Source organism: Schistocerca serialis, chromosome 7 (assembly GCF_023864345.2).
Source record: "Schistocerca serialis cubense isolate TAMUIC-IGC-003099 chromosome 7, iqSchSeri2.2, whole genome shotgun sequence".
Classification (NCBI taxonomy): Eukaryota; Metazoa; Arthropoda; class Insecta; order Orthoptera; family Acrididae; genus Schistocerca; species Schistocerca serialis.
The window spans coordinates 329,875,218-329,892,648 of NC_064644.1; the positions used below are offsets into that span (position 1 = coordinate 329,875,218).

General features: G+C 42.3%; 1 protein-coding gene across 1 annotated transcript in view; it reads right to left on the bottom strand.

Annotated features, from left to right (window-relative positions):
* LOC126412540 (uncharacterized protein K02A2.6-like) overlaps positions 1-17,431 on the bottom strand; it is a 471,714-nt gene that overhangs the window by 444,521 nt on the left and 9,762 nt on the right. The window lies entirely within an intron of this gene.

Consider the following 17,431-nt stretch of genomic DNA (forward strand, 5'->3'; position numbering starts at 1 on the left):
GTCAGTGAACTCCTGATGACGTTGGCGGAAATGGCCATTTTATTCGAATTGACGCGGCTGGAAAACCGAGAACGTTTTATTCAAATCAGACTTACGTTTGCGAGGATTATATTAATAGATTTAAATATGGTTCTCGGGCTTGACGTCCGATTTTATTGTTGCATATCCATCAAAACTTTCCACCTACGCGAGGTAGTGAAGGAAGCCAATATCATAATCCACACGCACAATAACACTGGATTCACACTGCTGCGGAAAATCTATAGACGCTAAGAGTCACCGACCATTGCGCCAGCTTCGCCTGAATGCCACTCACGTATACCATGTTTAAAAATGTTAATAATACTCAAAACGATACAACTTTCTAAAGAAGCCTGTGGTCTTCCTCGGGATTCACGCTGTCTCCGTACCAAATACCCTGGAATTCGGTTCAGCGGTAGAATAGTGAAAACGTAACAGGCAGAGCTACTTTGGCAATAGGGATTGACGTGGAGTAAATGTGTTGAGGATTGCATGCGCATTGTATTCTAGCTGTTACCAGCGGCTGCTCTGGCATTACAAAATGAAATGTGTGTATAGTTTTTTATTTATCGGGAGATCCCCGGTTGAGATGTCCGGGAGCTTGGTGCAAGTGTTTTTATTTGATGCCGCTTCAGTAACTAGCACGTCGATGATGATAGAATGATGGTGACGACAACGCACACATCCAGACGTGATCAGAAAAAAAGTCGGCTGCCGCGTCAGGTGAACGCGGTGACACGTTATTATAAACCAGGAACACTCGCCGCAAGGCTACCGGCTGCCCATGCAAATTTGAGTGCAACAATGTAGTTGTAAGACGCATGACCCTCAGCGGCTAAAATAACACGTGTTTTTTTCTTATATTAGTAAAGAAAAAACTTTGTGTTCTGCCTTACGGCAGGTCTTGTCAGGGGGAAAGCATCGTCAAAGACGTCCATCGCATGAGCGTCTAGAGAAGTGATTCCAGTGGTGATTTCCAATTGCTTACCACTGATGATGATGACATGATAATGAGGACAACACAACACCCAGTCTCTGACATGAGACAGTCTCCAACCCAGCCGGAAATCGAACCTGGGCCCCTTGGGGTGACAGACCGCCGCGCTGACCACTCACCTATCGGGGCGGACATTAGTATAGAAGCATAGATTAAACACGTAGAGGATTCTGTGAACATTGTACTCATTACGTTGCATCGTATTATCAAGAATATATCAAACAATAAACGTATATTCACGAATAAAGTTGGAAAATCAGTAATTATTGTTCCATACTTCGCGTTATATTCTTCAAATCAATAAATAGTTTGTACTACACACTTTCTAAAGTACCCTCTGATCTTCCTCAACGTTCAAGTTATCTCCATGCCAAATTTTATCAATATCGTTTTAGTGGTTTAGTCGTGAAAACGTAACAGACAGAGCTACTTTCACATTTATAATACTAGTATGGATTCCATTTTGAAATTACGCATTCACTTCAGGTAAATTGCTTGGGGTAGTTTCTTGTGCGCAATTTTCAGGTGATTCTAAAGTAACTTCATCAAGGAGCGTCGAGTGTAAGATACACTGTCCTCTTGGTACAACAGTCTCCCCTACTGATTTTCTTTTGTATGTTCTTAAATCACAGATTCTCAGCAAACATTTATCTTGTATACAGCTATAAAGCTCTGAAATCATTACTGTATTCGACACGATCAGGTGAATGTCATGAGGAAATTACCATGGTCCAGCTGGTCGCTAATGCTCGGTAGGTCCGGGTGTCATTAGACACCGTTATAGTTGAGTAAGACTGATGCATAAGTGGAGTCAGAGCCAGTCATATACACTGAGGTGCAAAAATCATGGGATGCCCCTAAATAACGTGTCGAACCTCTTTTTACCCGGTGTATTGCAGCATCTCGACGTGGAATGGGCTCAACAAGCCGTTGTAAGTTCCCTCCAGAAATATTGAGCCATGCTGCCCCTATAGCCATCCATGATTGCGAAAGTGTTGCCAGTACAGGATTTTGTGCATGAATGCTCGATAATGTGCATAAATGCTCGATAGGATTCATTTAGGGCGATGTGGGTGGCCGAATCATTCACTAGAATTGTCCAGTATGTTCTTCAAAGCAGTCACAAACAGTTGTGGCCCGGTGACGTAGCGCATTGTCTTCCATAAAACTCCATCTTTTTTTTCGATCATGAAGTGAATGAATCATTGGAAATGGTCTCCAAGCACTCAACATAATCATTTACAGTCAACGATCGGTTCAGTCAAAACAAATACAGTCCACACCATTATGGAGTCACCACCATAATCATTTACAGTCAACGATCGGTTCAGTCAAAACAAATACAGTCCACACCATTATGGAGTCACCACCAGTTTCCACAGTACCTTGTTGACAACTTAGGTCCATGGTTTCGTGGGGTCTGCGGCAAACTCGAACCGTACGATTAGCTCTTACTAACTGATTTTGGGGTTCATCTGACCAAGCCACCGTTTTCCAGTCGTCTAGAGGCCAATAGATACGCTTCGAGCCCATGAGAAGCGTTGCACGCTGTGTCGTTCCGTTACCATCTGCTGCCACACCCCTTTAAAACCAAATTTCGCCACACTTTCCTGACGGATACTTTGGTCGTACGTCCCATATTAAATTCTGCTATTATTCCACGCAGTGTTAATTGTCTATTAGCACTGACAACTCTACGCAAACGCCACTGTTCTCTGTCGTTAAGTGAACGCCGTCACCCGATGCATTGAACGTGATGAGAAGTAATGCCTGAAATTGGGTATTTTCTGCACACTCTCAACACTGTGGATCTCGGGATATCAAATGCCCTCACGATTTTCGAAATGGAATGTCCCACGCCTCTAGCTCCAACTACCACTCCACCTTAAAATTAATTCCCTTCGTGCGGCCGTAATCACGTTGACAATTTTTTCACGTGAATCACCTCAGTACAACTGACAGCTCCGCCAATTCACTGCCCATTTATACATTGTGTACGCGGTTCTACCGCCAACTGTATATGTTCATGAACAGATACTATTGAAGACAGTGTTGCCAAAGCAGAGTTGTTAAACACAGCCTTCCGAAATGCCTTCACAAAAGAAGACGAAGTAAATATTCCAGAATTCGAATCTAGAACAGCTGCCCACATTAGTAACGTAGAAGTAAATATCCTCGGAGTAGTGAAGCAACTTAAATCGCTTAATAAAAGCAAGTCTTCTCATCCAGAGTGTTTACCAATTAGATTCCTTCCGGAGGATGCTGATGCATAAGCTCCATACTTAACACTCACATACAAACGTTCGCTCGACGAAAGATCCGTACCCAAAGACTGGAAAGTTGCACAGGTCACACCAACATTCAAGGAAGGTAGTAGGAGTAATCCACTAAATATCGTTAACGTCGATATGCAGCAGCATTTTGCAACATAAATTGTGTTCGAACATTATGAATTACCTCGAAGAAATAGGTCTATTGACGCACAGTCAACATGGGTTTAGAAAACATATTTCCTGTGAAACACAACTAGGTCTTTATTCACATGAAGTGTTGAGTGCTATTGACAAGGGGTTTCAGATCGATTCCGTATTTCTGGATTTCCGGAAGGCTTTTGACACTGTACCACACAAGCTGCTCGTAGTGAAATTGCATGCTTATGGAATATCGTCTTAGTTATGTCACTGGATTTGTGATTTCCTGTCAGGGAGGTCACAGTTCGTAATAATTGACGGAAAGTCACCGAGTAAAACAGAAGCGCTTTCTGGCGTTCTCCAAGGTAGTGTTATGGGCCCTTTGCTGTTCCTTATCTATATAAACGATCTGGGAGACAATCTGAACAGTCGTCTTCGGTTGTCTGCAGATGACGCTGTCGTTTATCGACTAATAAAGTCATCAGAAGATCAAAACAAACTGTTAAACGATTTAGAAAAGATATCTGAATGGTGTGAAAAGTGGCAGTTGACCCTAAATAACGAAAAGTGTGAGGTCATCCACATGAGTGCTAAAAGGAACTCATCAAACTTCTATTACACGGTAAATCAGTCTAATCTAAAAGCCGTAAATTCAACTAAATACCTAGGTATTACAATTACGAACAACTTAAATTAGAACGAACACATAGAAAATGTTGTTGAGAAAGCTAACCAAAGACTGCGTTTTATTGGCAGGACACTTAGAAAATGTAACAGACCTACTAAGGAGACTGCCTACACTACGCTTGTCCGTCCTCTTTTAGAATACTGTTGCGCAGTGTGGGATCCTTTACTAGTTACGACTGACGGAGTACATCGAAAAAGTTCAAAGAAAGGCAGCACGTTTTGTATTATCGCGAAATATGGGAGAGAGTGTCACAGAAATGATACAGGATTTGCGCTGGAAATCATTAAAGGAAAGGCGTTTTTTGTTGCGACGGAATCTTCTCACGAAATTCCAATCACCAACTTTTTCCTCCGAATGCGAAAATATTTTGTTAACACCGACCTACATAAGGAGGAACGATCACCACGATAAAATAAGGGAAATCAGAGCTCGTACGGAAATATAAAGGTGTTCATTCTTTCCGCGCGCTATACAAGATTGGAATAACAGAGAATTGTGAAGGTGGTTCGATGAATCCTCTGCCAGGCACTTGAATGTGATTTGCAGAGTATTCACGTAGTTGTAGATGTAGATGCATATCGCTATTCCATGACTTCTGTCACCTCAGTGTTTTCGCAGACGTAATGCTGTAAATGTGTGCCTATTTTATGGCTCGTGTTGCAAGGCTTTACGTCGTGATAGTTATTGTACTTACACAACTTTAGCGAGCATTTTCTATTTTGAGACGATTCGATCTTGGCTTTGTGAGATGAGTAACTTTCGAAGCACCGTACAGGATCTGGTTTACATTAATCCATCCGAATAGTTGGGCTGTTCCCGTCGAGTGAGCAACTTTCAGTACTTTCTGTTGCATATACTCATACGGTAGAATTCGAGTGTGACGCAGATCCCACGTAGCGATGGACCCAAGTTGTCAACAAAGCACTGTGCAAACTGGCAGTGGCTCCATAATTATGTGGGTCGTGTTTACATGGAATGGACCCGTTACTGACTGGAAATTGTTGTCTTCGGCTACCTGGAGACCAATTGCAGCCATTCATGAACTTCATATTCCTCAACAACGATGACATTTTTGTGTGATGACAATGGATGGCATTTTTGTGGATGCTATGTCACCGGGGCACAATTGTTCGCGATTGGTCTGAAGAACATTCTGGACAGTTTGAGCGAATGATTCGGTCACCCACATCGGCCGATGTGAATCCCATCGTACGTTTGGAAATCGCAAATTTGTGGTAACGTCTTATGGCACCAAACTGCTGAGGTCGTCGGTCCGTAATCTTACACACAACTTAACGGAACTTAAACTAACTTACGCTAAGGACGACACACACACCCATGCCCGATGGTGGACTCGAACTTCCGACGGGGGGAGCTGCGCGGACCGTGACAAGACGCCTAGACAGCGCGGCTACCACGCGCAGCATCCTACGTTTATGGGGCATAATCTAGAGCAGGGGTCTCGAAACTTTTTAGTCCGCGTGCCACATTGACTCGTCCACGAAGTTATAAGGGCCAAGATCTACCTAGTGGGATTAAAGCACCCTAGCACTCCATGATCACCGTAATGTAAGGCTAAAGGAAATATGAAATCGCAAAAATTTAAGGTTGTGGGAATAGCTAGCACTGAAACGAACTACGATTTTTATTTAATTACATAATTTTGATTGGTGGACGTACCTGACCGAAATATTGGCACATTTTATTCTGGCGAATTTCACCGACAAAAAAGTATGTCACTGCACATCCTTCACGAAAGCGTCCTGCAAAAAGATAACGAAATCTCAAAATCATTGTTAGCAACACTATTACTGCAAGACGTAACGGATGTAGAGTATGTCAACGCACTGTTATTTCAAGCGGCGCAACAATAAGTTTAGTTATGTAGTCTTGTAGCTAGTAGCAGAGCCAATGTCACGGTGTATTGGTCGCGATAGGCCTCGAAACTCAGTTGTTGGCAGTATAGGTACCACCTCAAATATTTGGCGGGCCGGATACATGGCTCAATATTTCTGCAGGGGACCTCCAACGACTTGTTGAGTCCATGTCACGTCGTGTTGCTACACTATTCCGGGAAAAAAATAGATTCGACACGGTATTAAGAGGTATCTCATGACTTTTGTCACCTCATGTGGATTTCCTAATTTTATATACTTCACATGTAGTGGTTATGGTACCATGTGTTCTACACAAGGATCTTGTGCGCATCACAGTGCCTTTAATTATACATTAATTGTAATTAAATACTTTTTATCTAAAGATTGTAAAGTTTATTCGTGATTCCTTGCCATTACTTTAAAATTCCGTGATCCTTCGACAGAGTAGCACTTAGCAGTCGGCAATCACTTCTACTGTCTTCAGCAGAGATACGTTTCCTTTGGAACGATTGTTGCTAGCAATATTTATGTTTAAAACCCACAGCGAGTGGAACATTTCGAATATTTTCTCTGCCCGCCTTTACTGGACCGAAGGTAAATCTGCCGTTGCCATCGCTGAGGGAGCTGGCTGTTAATCACTTTATATAAAACGTGATTGTTTTACATCACTGAATTTTTCAGATTTCCAATTAGTGAGGTCACGCCAACAGATTGGACTCTGCATGTCCAATGCACGTAACTTATCTACAAGCTCGGTTACTCGCACATTATTCATGTAAATTTCTATGTTTGTTACATTTTAGTATGTTCACGCACTTCAGTCACTTATTTACTTATGACCATAAAAGTGACTTCCGTTCTTCTTCCGACATATTTTTTAAAAGTGAAATCAGATTGTATTATTACGCGATATCATTGAATTAATCTGATACGGAAGAGGAAATTTTATTGAGCACACATATTAGTATACACATTTTCAGGAAATCTGAATTTCAAAAAAGAACAAGAGGCTCACAACTTTTCTTCTTTTGTGTTCTTTAATGAACTATTGTTGAGCTCGTGCAGCTATTTCCAGCTGTGTTCAACACCCACTATGCCTTTTGATGTTGTTTCGTTTTCCAGAGCCCGCTCTGTATTGAGTGAAATGCCTGTTCTCTCAGATTTTCCCAGGTCTCTTTGATATGATGGCCAGCGAGATCTGAAAAATTTGGATAACAGATGCTGTGCCTTGTTTAAAGAGAAATCTCTGTCCTTGTTTATTATGTTCTGTGACACTTTTATTTCGATACACTCCTTAACCAAGCTGTCTGAGAAACTTGGCGTTTACACTACGAGACAGGTCTCATTGTACATCATTTCATCATTCTACTAGAGGCAATGCTCAACGCCAGCTGGCTTGCTTAGGTGTGTTAGCTGAGTGTTCCTTTTGTCTCTCCTCGTCTGCTCTAATAGTCTGCTCCATGTAAGACAGAGCTCGAACACATTCGGACAAGGAGAGCAGGCGGTGACATCTCACCATAAAGTCAGCCCTCAAGGGTGGCTTCATCTTCAACAGGACAATGGCCAGCGACCTGCATTCAGGAGGTGTATTGTCCACCTGGAGTGTGGGACCGACAGAGCCTTATGACTTGCTCTGGGATGGAGAATATTCTCCATCACAGGTGTGGAATGCACGCGCGTTTCTCTGACGCGAAGTTTAGCAGGAGAGAGAGCATACATTTTGGCGGCAAAATTTCTCATTGGAGGAATATTGCTGTGCCGTTACTAGGCGGTAGTTCTGGCGCGGTGTTATAAGTACGTCATTGGCGCAATTTGTACGGGCAGCTTGGCTTTGGACGGGACAATTTTTTGTGACTTCACAAGGATTTCGTGGCGAAGAGGGAAGAGAGGAGAGATTTTCGAGGCATTCGGTGGATGTTCGTCTTAGAGGACGGTCTGGGTAGTTTGGCCAATGCATGTTGTATGCTCAGCTAATTGGTGGCCACAGTCTCGATATTTTCGGGCCAACAACCGTGATTCTCTGCACATCTCGGCACGAGGGTAATCCGGCCGTGGCCTATGCAGTTACGCACCTACGGCCAGTCTCCACATCACCTGTTAGGAAGTTCAGCGGTGAGCGTATCGCAAGGCCGGGCCTATTAGCAATCTTTGTCTGAGGACTTAGTCTTCTCTGCACTGAGTCCATCTGATCTGCAGCCCTGTATTTCAACCAACCTATATCGTATTGACGTTCAGCAAGCGATTTACAACCTCGGTCAGTAACTCAAGTACAGTAGGCGTTGTTGCCATTACCTTGAGGGAGGCGTCGTTTTAGCATGACCCATTTCCCCTTTAATAACTTTTCCGTCAATCAACACCATCTGTCATCGTGTATTTTGTTTCGTTGGTTTTTCTTTTTGTCCTGCTGTGGTAATTCTGGGAATACATGTGTTGGATTTGTAGTAAACGAAGTCTGAAAAGAGCAATATTTCATTTCAATACCCTATTTATCTTGACCAACTGAATTATAATAATTTTTTGTGAGCTGAGGGTACGTAATAAGGGTAGGAAATCTCACAAAGTCATGAATAGCTTATCTACCTTATGTTGGCCTAGTGTCGAGAAATATTGGTAGACTCCTACAGCAACAAGGCATCCAGTGTATTTAGCTCTTTTCAACAAAGATAAAGGGTGTTCTTTGTAATATTAAACACTCTCTAGGTCTCTGAAAGCCGAATGTGTACCGCATTCCATGCGAATACGGCAATTATTATTTGGGGCAGACTACTAGAATACTGGAACAGTCGAGGAGAGATCCAAGGATGATAAGCGACACACTCGACCAAAGCAACCACGCAAATCAAATGTGGCCGAGCACTGCCTGGAATATAATCGAAGACTCGAAGTAAAAAAGGGCTCTAAGTGTCAAAATCATGTATTTGAGGAAAATGAGTTTTAAGTATACTAGGCAGTTAATGGTCACAATTGAACTATTAATGTATTTTATTTGAAAGTTAAACGTAGTACGGATCTAGCTTCCAAAGGAAATTACAAACACTGTATTGTAACAGTATGAAAAAGTTATTGAAGTGGAAATGCAATGAGAAACGCTACATGCGACAGTTCAATCCTCAGCAAAAGGATAGAAAAAGTTTATTGTGCTTTTGCCAATTAGTATGTGGTCATTATTTGTCAGGTACTACTTCATTTGAATAAGATCTTTCTTCTTTTCTTCACATACATGTCTTGTAACATCCAGGGCAGGTAATTACATTTTCTTCATGTCCTGTACTCGTACAACTTTTCTCATAATAGGAATACTTTCGCAGCCCTCAATTTCATTTAAGCTACTCTGGTCTTAACTGCATGAGGCTATGTCTGTCTAACCATAGCCACCGTACTTTGGGTATGTTTAGATTTGCAGTGTTTATGTTAGAATCTGCTGCCTTCTTGAAATCTATGATGCATTCAAGTTACTGACCGTAAATGGCTTCGTCTTGATTGCTTTAACATGTCATTTACATCCTCTGGAACAATGTGTTTGATAACTCAAGAACAAACAGTCTATTCAGTTGCGGCGTAGATTAGCGATCGCTAATGAGACTTACCTCTCGTCCTGGATGAGCGAATCCTTACTTGCATTTATGTATTCATTCCCTCCATTTTTCAGCTTTATCCTCATTGCTGCCATAGCACCTTCTCCTTTAATTCGGCGTTTCTTTCCACTCAAAATGCTACAAACATCGGCTACCTCTGCCATTTTATCTAACACTGTGGATTAATCGTGCGGAATATGACACCTTACATGAGTTAACAGCTGTGGTTGTTAAACTGCATGCCATCTGTTTATTGCATTTGGTACTACATTTTCATTCGTGGTAGTCTGAGCGTTTTGTAGTTATTGGGTTTGCCATGTAGATCCCATTTGAAACAAAACTTCGAAATTCTTTGTCATGGCACTGTATTTTGAGTCTTCATGAAACAAAATGCGATGAGACCAGTATTCTAGAGTAAAAGTCAAGTTTCCGGAACAGGGTAATTAAGGAGTCTATCGAAATAGAAATGCCAGGAAATCTAATCAGCAGCGATGGAGGTTTCAATTTAAACGAGGTTTGGCGTCAGGCACTCAATTTATTAAGATCTCGCCAGCCGTCACATCCACCAGAGGCCGGAAACTCTGCAAGAACATGCAGTTCACGGGAAATCAGTGGAGACATTGAAAAACAAAAGAGCACCAGAAGGCAAGTGGGCGTCGGCAGACGAACTCAGCTATAAATAGCTGAGCGACGTCAACAATAGTTCAGTCTGGCAGGAGTCCAGACAGCGAATAAACATAACAGCAAAACTCGCAGCACGTGAATAAGATATACTTATTGCGCATAAAATGAAAACAACTCGGTAGAAAACACACCATCAGTCAATGTATCACGCCGAGAAAACCGAAAGATCACAACGTTCATTTTCGTATATTCAGCTCACGCTAATTATTTATATATGCTCAGTGTCAATGGTAGAGGAAACCCCACAGATTTTTTGTTTGTAGTGTTTTGGAAAGCTTTGGATACAGCAGCTTGTCGACACCCTATACGGAAAATACGACCCCATTGGGTATCTAGCCCGGCAGGCGACAGGATCGAAGACTTTCTGACATTCGGTAAGTGGGATATTGTCCTGGATCTTCTACAGAAAGTGATGTAAAGTGTTGTGTGCCCTAAGGACGCGTAGCAGGACCGTTGCTCTACGTATTATACAGTAATTACTTATCTGATAGTACTAACTGCAGTCTCACGCTTTTAACAGATGGTGCTTTCATCTATGCAGAAATTTGTCCTGTAAAAAAAATTGCAGTGATATGCTGTTACATTTCCACAAAGTGTAAGGCCTGTGTAAGGACTGTCAGCATGTAATGTAGAGTATTCCAAAGATGTGCGCTTCACGGTATCTCAAAGCGTAGTATCATTTGCTTTATAGAAGTATGAGTCACTCATGTTATACAAACATCTATGTGAAACAGTGTGTAAGCATAAGAATTGAAACGTCTGGAGAGGCTCGTTTGGGGGTATAGTAACTTCCAAGCTAAAATTCATTGATAGGGTACTAAGAAAGTGCTTTCTGTCTCCAAAAGATATTGTGTAAGGGACATTTGCACGGCCTGTATTTAAAAGACTCTCGTCGTGTTAGAAACACATCAGGCAGACTAATAGGACACATTGAACGTATACGAAGGGTGGTGACACGAATGGTAACAGGTTTAATTAAGTGCCCATAGAGTGTAACAGAAATGTTTAAAAATTTTAAATGGCTGGTACCCTAAGAAAGGGTGCTTCTCTTCTGGCAAAGTATTTATCAGAATTGCACTTGCTATATACGCCCTATCATTGATCATGGTATTTGTATAACAGTGAATACAGTGTTAGTATACTCACTGTGTTCAGCTGTTTTAGAGCTGTCTATTAAAATGCTGGCAGCTGACTCAGCAAATTATTTTTAAAAAGTAATTTATGAGCAATCATTAGTCTCTTCCACGACGAACAAATGCCGCAACATATTGCTTTAAAGACATTTCTGTAGCCTTTTCCCAGCGTTGGCACGGCTGTTAACGGTTTTAACATGGTTAGTTTAAGGAGTGCCCGGATGCAGCACCTGTCGCCACCCCTTCGTACCCAGGAAAGAATATGTGTACCCCAAAGGTGTGCGTGTAGTATTACACTACTGGCCATTAAAATTGCTACACCACGAAGATGACGTGCTACAGACGCGAAATTTAACCGACAGGAAGAAGATGCTGTGATATGCAAATGATTAGCTTTTCAGAGCATTCACACAAGGTTGGCGCTGGTGGCGACACCTACAACGTGCTGACATGACAGGAGAAACGCGTACCATCACGTTTTCGACTTTGATTGTAGCCTATCGCGATTGTGGTTTATCGTATGGCGACATTGCTGCTCGCGTTGGTCGAGATCCAATGACTGTTGGCAGAATATGGAATCGGTGGGTTCAGGAGGGTAATATGGAACGCCCTGCTGGATCCCAACGGCCTCGTATCACTAGCAGTCGAGATGATAGGCATCTTATCCTCATGGCTGTAACGGATCGTAAAGCCACGTTTCGATCCCTGAGTCAACGGGTGGGGACGTTTGCAAGACAACAACCATCTGCACGAACAGTTCGACGACGTTTGCAGCAGCATGGACTATCAGCTCGGAGACCATGGCTGAGGTTACCCTTGACGCTGCATCACAGACAGGAGCGCCTGCGATGGTGTACTCAACGATGAACCTGGGTGCACGAATGGCAAAACGTAATTTTTCCCGATGAATCAAGGTTCTGTTTAGAGCATCATGATGGTCGCATCCGTATTTGGCGACATTGCGGTGAACGCACATTGGAAGTGTGTATTCGTCATCGCCATACTGGCGTATTACTCAGCGTGATGGTATAGGGTGCCATTGGTTACACGTCTCGGTCACCTCTTGTTCGCATTGACGGCAGTTTGAACAGTGGACGTTACATTTCAGATGTGTTACGACCCGTGGCTCTACCCTTCATTTGATCCCTGTGAAACCCTACATTTCAGTAGGATAATGCACGACCGCATGTTGCAGGTCCTGTACTGGCCTTTCTGGATACAGAAAATGTTCGACTGCTGCCCTGGCCAGCACATTCTCCAGATCTCTCACTAATTGAAAACGTCTGGTCAATGGTGGCCCAGCAACTGGCTCGTCACAATAAGCCAGTCACTACTTTTGATGAACTGTGGTATCGTGTTGAAGCTGCATGGGCAGCTGTACTTGTACACGACATCCAAGCTCTGTTTGACTCAATGCCCAGGCGCATCAAGGCCGTTATTACGGCCACAGGTGGTTGTTCTGGGTACTGATTTCTCAGGATCTATGCTCCCAAATTGCGTGAAAATGTAATCACATGTAAGTTCTAGTATAATATATTTGTCCAATGAATACCCGTTTATCATCTGCATTTCTTCTTGGTGTAGCATATATAATGGCCAGTAGTGTATTCATCTGAAAGGGAACGAAAGTTTTCTAAATGACTACGGACTATGTAACTGAGGAGCGGGTTGAGTACCAGGAAGGTATTCACGTAATGAGATGTGGAAACCGCCTACAAACCACATCCAGACTGGCCCTAACTCCAATTCTCGTCGTTAGTCCGCCGGGCGGCCTCGGTGCGGGGCTGGCGCATCTCATAATACGTTAACTCTTGACACTTTCATTACCCCAAGTCTGCAGTTGTTTATATCATAAAGCACTATTAAAAAAAAAAAAAAAAAAAAAAAAGAAAGAAAGAAAAGATCAGCATATCCCACAATGCTACTGCTATCTTTTATTAGAGACTTTCACTTTATCTATAGTAGCTGCTTAGTTTCGAATGAACATTCTTTCCTTTTCCTTTCTTTGTATCTGCTACATATATTATAGTTTGCAAAGGTGCGTTTCTGAAATGATTTTCCATTTGATCTATATGTGTGTAGCTTTACTATCGTAAAATGATTAACTTGCTCCTCAATCTTATCTGGCAGATGTTGGTACTTTCAGTTGGCTTAGGATGTTGCTACCAACCGATCCCTTGTTGGCAAATGGTGATATAAATTTCCTTTCATCCTGGTTTGAATCAATACGCACTCATTATTTATCCGATTCACGCATACGCAGCATTTTTCTGTAGCACACATTGCAAAAACATCTCTTCTCATCTAATCTAAACTATTTATCGTGTACCTTTCGCTTCCATATAAGGATATTACGTTAAAAGACTTCCCAATAATCACATTTATATTGGAAGATGTTATATTACATTTTTTAGAATTGTCTTTCTTTCCATTGCCTGTCTGGATTTTATATTCTCTCTACTTCGGCCATAGTCATTCATTTTGCTACGCAAATAACACAACTCATCTACAATTTTAGTATCTCATTTCTAATCTAATTCACTCAGCATCGCCTGATTTAAATCGACTACATTACACCCATTTTTTACGAGGGACGTTCAATAAGTAATACAACACTTTTCTTCTCCGCCAGTTTAGGTCGAAAAAAATTCGAAATTTTTTGTGACATTCCCGCTTCAGCCTCTATAGCTTCATTACGTTCCAATAGGTGCCTGCGAGATACGCAGCGTTCAAAATGGCATCTGTAAAGAACTTGCATTCCAAACAGAGAGCTGTCGTTTTCTTTTGGAGGGAAACCAGAACAAGACAGATTTAGATAGGCGCTTGCAGAATACGTTAGGAAACCTGACAGTCAACAAAAGCACTGCGAGTCGTTGGGCGAGGAGTGACGTCATCGCAAAAAAGTCGTGCAAATCTGTCCCGATCTCCCGCGTGGCGGCCGCCCGCACACAGCCGTGACTTCTGCAATGTTGGAACTTGCGGGAACTCTCATTTGAAATGATCGGTGGATCTCTGTTGGTAGTCTGCGCACCCGAGAGGTCCTCACAAAACTTCATTGGACTGTTCTTCCTTATACACGCTACAACACCTTCCGACTTCCATTTGTTTCACCCAATGACGGATGCACTCCGCGGAAAGCAGTACGTGGATGATGGGGAGATTATTGGTATAGCAAGACATTGGCTCCGACGTCGACCAGCAGAGTGGGATCACGCGGGCTTACAGGGCCTCGCAGTAGGGTGGAATAAGGCCGTAGCATTGTCGAAAATAAAGTTTTGTACCCAAAAGAATGGCAAATAATATTGCATCTTGGAATCCTGAACAAAGCCAATCTGCTTCCCGAGAAAAATGTGTTGAATTACTTATTGAACGCTCCTCGCACTTTTATTGATGTTCATCTCTTAATCTCTTTTCAGGACACCATCCTTTCCGTTCAGCTGCTCATCACGGTTGTTTGACGTCTTTCACAGAATTACAACTTCTTCGGCTTTTATGCTAGCCACGCGCCCCGATTTCGTACGGCTGGCGCTAGGTTTCTGCTACCGAACGACTTTTCTTGCGTGGCGCTAATAAATTGTATACACAACCTTCCATGTGACTCAGTCAATTGCTGAAAAGCGTATCAAAATCCTTACAGTTGTATCTGAGATCAGTCTCCACATACAAACAGATAAATGCAGTGGATGCCTTTAATATTATAATAGGAATAGATACTACAGTCAATTTAATTATTAGTCCCTCTTGGTTATAGCAAAGCCCATGTTCTATTGTTCTTCACCTTCTGTAGCTCTGTAGTTCAGCGTGAACCCTGCCCTCACCAACAACTGTCCGCCAGTTATCACTATCCAACGCTCGATCTTTGCATCGCCTACAGCCCCTTTTCTGGAGGTCTTCATGACTCCTTCTATCCATCAGATTCTTGGTCGACCCCCTGGACTTATATCTAATTTCCTTTTCCCTATTTCCATACCACTCATTCGTGCCATGTGCCTCACCCATCTCAATGTGGCTGACTTCAATATTCTCGTAATAGGAGGATCGTGTACGGCTAATGATGATACCTCCTCCTTCATCTCCCTCTTTCATAGGTTGGGCCAACGAGATGTGTCAGAGTATGACAACTATCGAGGAACTGAGATGCTAAACTTGGGACATAAAATATTCCCTCCACGTATTGTTTGACCGTCCCTTCACTATTGTTCAGAGACTGGCTCATACCAATGTGGAGTTCTCCTGGGGAAATCAACAGTAGATCTGATCTTCATCCTAAGACAAATTTTAAAAAGACGACTGAATTTTGTATTTTCGTTGACTACAAATCGGCATGTGGTAGCCTAGATAGAGAGGAACAGTTCCGTGCCTTGATTGGACTATGAACTCATGGAAAATTGGTAAAGCTTGTGAGAATGGCGGTGACTGAGGTACAGAGTGATACAAGAACGGAAGGAACGGTGTTAGGAAGTCGGATCCACTAGATGCAAGGTAGCGTAAGGCAAGGAGACGTGCTGGCGTGTCTCCTTTTTAGGGGAGGTTTACTATCTTTTGGCTCAAAAAATCGATTTTTTTAAATTGCATTTTTGGATCCATAAAAGTGTTTAGAATCCAACCCTGAAACGGTTTTTCCGAATACAGAACGGAAATGTTGGTTATTCGCGGTTGAACCTGGCTGAAATCGGCCTTTTTCACACACCACTTTTTTTCTTTCGGAGGACGAGTTATTGTACCGGTGCTTGGGAGGAAACACACAAAAATCAAATGAAAGTTTGAACGCGTTTATTTGGAAGTTAGCCCCGAAGCATTTGCATTCTGGTGCGAAGACTGTGGAGATTGCGACTTGCCTGGCAGTGGCAGCTTCAACGAAGGGTATTCAGCAATTATGAAGACCATGACAACGATGGACGTCAGCCTGGTACTCTATTCGACGCAGTTCGCCAAGCATTCAGACGACCACCGGATTCAAGTGGCGGGCGGAACGCCCTCTATGAGGAAGAGGAAGAACTAGTTTATGGATCCGGAATAGCAGACTGAATGTAAGACGCATAATATTGCATTTATATATAGTCAAAACTTCAAACGCGTTTTTCTCGAAATGACTTTTTTATTTATCGCGCGCTATGGTAACTTCAAATCTACTGAACCGATTGGCATGATTCTTTGTTTCCGACGAAGCTAACTAAATTGTCTAGGAGCTGTACCACTTTTATTCCGATCCATCAACTATAGATAATTTTACTTTGCTGACGAAGTCGAAAAATCGATGAAAAAACCCTATTTTATTCAAATGGCCGCCATTTTGTTTCCTAATGTCCTAATAACTTAAGTGAGGTACAACTCCTAAAGAATCTTATATACTTCGCTGACGTCAACTCAGTTTCTATTTCAGACAAGCCGGCTGACCTGTGACATACCGCGCGTGGAGGTCTACGTCGAAATATTGTTTCGTTCCGACGGCACTTCTGCCTATGCTCTTCGACATTTCCGGTCGAAAAAATTCTAGTTTGTAGAGGAAATATCAATAAACATTTCGACCAAATTTGACATTGATATCTATAACACATTCCGTTTGACTCGGAGAACGTCAAGAGGGACGCAAACCTGCTGAGCAGGGGAACGATCTTTCATACTCTCTTATGCCTGTGACATAGATATTGTCGCAAGAACACGGAAGGCAGTGGAGGAGACATTCATCGTACTTGAGCAGGGTAGTAGGAATAAGAAACGTCTACTAAGAGAAAATAAATATTTTCTGGGAAAACACGCAAGAAGAATATACTACCGTGAATAACAGTGGACAATTTTAGTTTTCAGAGAGTTTAGCAGTTTAAATGTCAGAGATAGACAGGCATCCACTCAAATGACACCTCTTATAAAATGAGACAGAGATTAATAGCTGCCGACAACGCTTACTCTAAGTTACAAAAATCTATTTTCCTCAAGGCTCTTAATTCCTATCAGCGAATCACAATTTATAAAATACTTATAAGATCGTACTTACATATGCCCCGAGAACATGGCCGTTAACATCAAAAGATATTAGAAAGCCAG